The sequence below is a fragment of the Thalassophryne amazonica genome, chromosome 6 (genome assembly GCF_902500255.1).
Source record: "Thalassophryne amazonica chromosome 6, fThaAma1.1, whole genome shotgun sequence".
Lineage (NCBI taxonomy): Eukaryota > Metazoa > Chordata > Actinopteri > Batrachoidiformes > Batrachoididae > Thalassophryne > Thalassophryne amazonica.
The window spans coordinates 31,402,072-31,406,365 of record NC_047108.1 but is presented as its reverse complement, the minus strand read 5'-3'; the positions used below and the strand labels follow the sequence as shown (position 1 = coordinate 31,406,365).

Below are 4,294 nucleotides of genomic sequence, written 5' to 3'. Positions count from 1 at the left end.
TGAAAGGTCAAAAAAGGTCGACGTCCTTTGGATTTTATGACATTTGACATATGTTACCCTGTAACATAACTAAGCGTGACACATGGTGCAAACTATTCCTTTTTTGAACCATATTACCTCAACCAATAATTTGCACCATTTTTTACCAAAATTGGAGCAACTTTAACTTTTGACCCCTGTACAAACGGATTCTTTTGTGCAATGCCTGTGTTTCTAAAACTAAATCTTGCTGATACTTTCCACCATGTGCAATGTTATTATGACCAAATTTATTGTATTTTATTTATCACCATCGTTCTCCTGTTGATGTTAATCTGTCCATGATGAAGTGTGCTGCTGCCTTTCTTGGCCAGGTCTTCCAAGCAAAAGAGGCTTCAATCTCAGTGGAATTCTACCTGGTTAAATAAAGGTTATTATTTTTAAATCTGAATTTGTTTCTGTCCACAAGGGGGTGCCACAGGGTTCTGTTTTGGGTCTGCTTTTATTTATTAATCATACAAACTTTTTGGGCTCTAATGTGTCAGATGCTAATCTGCATTTTTATGTTGACGGCACAGTTATTTATTGCTGTGGTTCAGCTCTGTTCCATGTGCCCGGACAGAAGAGGGCTTTTGTCCACTCTGCAGCTTTTGCCTGGAATAAACTGTAAGAGGAGTGGAAATTAAAAGTATTAATTTCATTGAGTGCTTTTAAATCCACATTGAGAGCACTTGAGGCCAACTCCAATATATGCACTTGTTTTTTATAGTATGCTTGTAATTTAAATTTGTATCATCTTTTATTTGCCTTTTGCTTGTCTTTGTGTAAATGTGTAACTGTGTTTTGTATTTGCTGCTGTTTATCTTGACCAGGACTCCCTTGGAAAAGATGTTCTTAATCTCAATGGGAGTTTTTCTGGTTAAAAAAAAAAACAAAAAAAACACGCCACTCACAGGATTCAAACCTGAAAAGACCTGAACGGCAGATGGGAGTCTTACCACTGCACTACAGCCACAGTTACATAGCAGATGTGTAAAATCCCTAAAATAAATAAGGAGGGAAACGTATTTGAGTAAAAAATAAATAAATAAAACGATGTATAAAAGAGGATGTTAATTTATGAGATATTTTCCTGCCTAACCCTCAAAATATTAGCCGACACAACAGGTAAGTTGGAGCAAACTTTGCCACAAAGAGATCTGTTGTGCTGGACTGATTCTGTCTGCTCGTCTTGATCAGCGATTGGGCACAAACACTTCAAGTTCAGTGGCTGAGAGAAAAGGAGGCTGGAGATAATTATCATACTGCACAAACGCCATGCTTTACATGCGTTGTGAAGTGCACAGACGCACGTTGTGTGCATTTGAATGGCGTTTTTTTTTTTACGGTGCTTTTTAAGGGCTCCATTGCAGCGTGAAAAAGGTGTATTTTTTCACACATTACGGCACATTTAAAGGGTTCATCTTTAATTACGATGTAAAAAGCGCTGTAATAACTGAAAAAATGGCATTTTTTTACAGCATATTTTTGGGGAAATGTGACTGAAAGTGGCGTATTTGTGGCAGTGTTGGCTTGCCATAAATATCTACACGTGAACGCATTTTTTTACACGAGTGGGGTTTTGTCACTGATCTGACGCCATAGAAGCTGCACTGAAAGAGATCTATCTGGGAAGAGACACATTCTGTGTGTTGTCACTCCAGTGAGAGCGGCACTCTGAGCAGAGTGCACAGTGATGTGGGGCGTGGTGGTCGCGTGCTGGAGTGAGCGCATGCTCTCCTCACACGCCGCAAGAGCCGTAAACCTGCTTCAGAGTATTTGCGGGTATCGGACAGGAAGATGCCGAAGAATGTGATTAGCTGCGGATTTCTGGGACGCATAAAAGACGGCATTGGTGAAATAACTTTTTTTTTTTTTTTTTATCATTACTGCTGCTGTTGTGGGATTTTCAAGCGAATGAAGCCAAACTCCAATGGAGCATCGATCTGATGTGTCCATTTGTAGGTGAATGTTAATTAGCCATTAGGAATACCTGTGGCTCCTTATTTGTTTTAATGAATATTCATTAGTAGTTGGCTCTGAAGGTCCTGTAGAAACTATTTGGCCAAGAAGCCTACAGTAGATTTGTTATTAATAATTTAAAAATATCAATGGTCACATAATTCAGTCAAACAGACAAGATGTTATTTCGGCTGATTACGCTGTTGTTACCTAGAACATTTTCCTGATAGAAATGCAAGATAACCTTTCAATAGTCATTCTGATAAACAAAAGCCAATGATGTCAAAAAACAAGAGTAGCGAATTGGTGAAGGTGGTAGTTCGATGCCGTCCATTGAGCCTCAAAGAGGACTCCAATGGTTCGGTAGGGGGTATAGTCCAGATGGAAATCCGTCTTGGACAGGTTATCTTAGAAACCATGTGCACCAGCCAGTGAGCCCCAGAAAACATTCACAGTTGACTGTTTATTACAAACTGAGACCTGTATGACGAAAGTGTGCGGCCGCTGGTCCACTCTGTGATCGCAGGCTTCAATGGTACCATATTTGCTTATGGTCAGACTGGCACTGGGAAGACATACACCATGCAGGGTGCATGGTTGTACTTGGAGAAACGAGGCGTGATCCCAAATGCTTTCGATCACATCTTCACAAACATCTCCCGGTCCCAGGCTGACAAAAAGTAGCTGGTGCAGGCATCCTATCTTGACATCTACCGAGGAGAAGAAATCCAGGATCTCCTTGATCCCAATCATGCAAACACCAGATCTTTGATCTCAGGGATAGCCCAGAGACTGGTGTGTATGTTCATGATCTGACATTGTGTGTATACAAAAACATGAAGGAAATTGAAGAGGTGATGAACCTGGGCAATCAGGCAAGAGCAGTGGGAGCAACAGACATGAATGAACATTCATCTCGATCTCACGTGCTTTTCTTGATTACACTAGAGTGTGGCCAGCCTGGACCAGATGGCAGGAAACACATCCGGGTTGGCCGCCTCAACCTGGTGGATCTTGCAGGCAGCGAACGGTGAGCCAAGACAGAGGTCCAGGGAGAGCGCCCGAAGGAGGCTGCTAAAATCAACTTGTCCTGTCAGCACTGGGAAATGTGATCTCAGCATTAGTGGATGGACGCAGTGGTCATGTACCATATCGGGACTCCAAGCTGACTAGACTACTGCAGGACTCACTCGGTAGGAATGCCAAGACTGATTGTCGCCACCTTAGGCCCAGCATCCCAGCACTATGATGAGACCCTCACCATGCTCACTATGCAAATCGGGGCAAGAATTTCCAGAACTAGCCTCGAGTCAATGAGAATCCAAAGGATGCCCTACTTCATGAGTTCCAGAGGGAAATTGCACGCCGTAAGACCCAGATTAAACACAGGAAGTGGAGGAGCAAACAAAAGAAGGGGCAAGTGGATGGTGAGACCTGGGAAAGATATGGTGATGAAGACACGGAGGTTGAAGATGAGGTGGAGAAAGATGGGCAGGAGTATGTGATGCAGGAGGTGCAGGGACTGGAGATGGAGAAAGATGCCATTAGGGATGAAAAGTGTCTACTGGGTGAGGAGAAACAGAGACTTTTAGGAGAGAAGGTGAAGATGATGGGGAATCTGAGGTAGGAGCAAGAAACTACAGAGGAGCTGACTGCCAAGTACAAGGTTAAGAGTTCAGACCTATAAATTAGTTAATAGTTTGGATCAGTGACCTAACTTATTAGCATTTTAAAATTGTAACACTGTGTTGCCCACTTTCATAACAATGATCAGGACACGGAAGATAACTGTTTGTCCAAGCCCCAACCTCTGCTACCAAAGAAAGAAGCCAAAGCAGAAATGGCAACATCTTAGTGTGTTTTATGGAACTATTCCACAGAGCGCCATTCCTTCCCGTTTAATCCCAAATAGCAAAACGGGCATGTTTTGAAGCATCACAGTAACTTCTTGATCCATTTTTTGTCAATCTTGAACAAACGTGTTGTGCATAGTAGTTCCCACCATCATCAGCACCAGATTTGAACTCAGGATCCAATTTTTGTACTGTTCAAAAATTTCATCCTGATTCTCAAAACTGTTGATAGTGGTAACTTTGAGGTATTAATAGTCTTAATTGCTTCAATCATGTTCAAACTTCTTTAAAGAGGGTAGTGACTATGGCTTGAAACCCGTTTTACTGTGCTTCATCGAGGTGAAAAATTTAAGCCAAAGCAACATTTGTCACGGTTTGTGTTCAAGGTTGAACAGCTCGATCATGTCTGGCCAATGGCGCAGCTCCTTTCTTTTGTTTTTGGCTGGGTTGCCATGTCTACA

The 4,294-nt window shown here is 42.1% G+C and overlaps 1 pseudogene; it reads left to right on the top strand.

The window, feature by feature from the left end:
- Positions 1 to 1,698: 1,698 nt before the first annotated feature.
- Positions 1,699 to 3,931, top strand: LOC117511593 (annotated as a pseudogene).
- Positions 3,932 to 4,294: the final 363 nt, after the last annotated feature.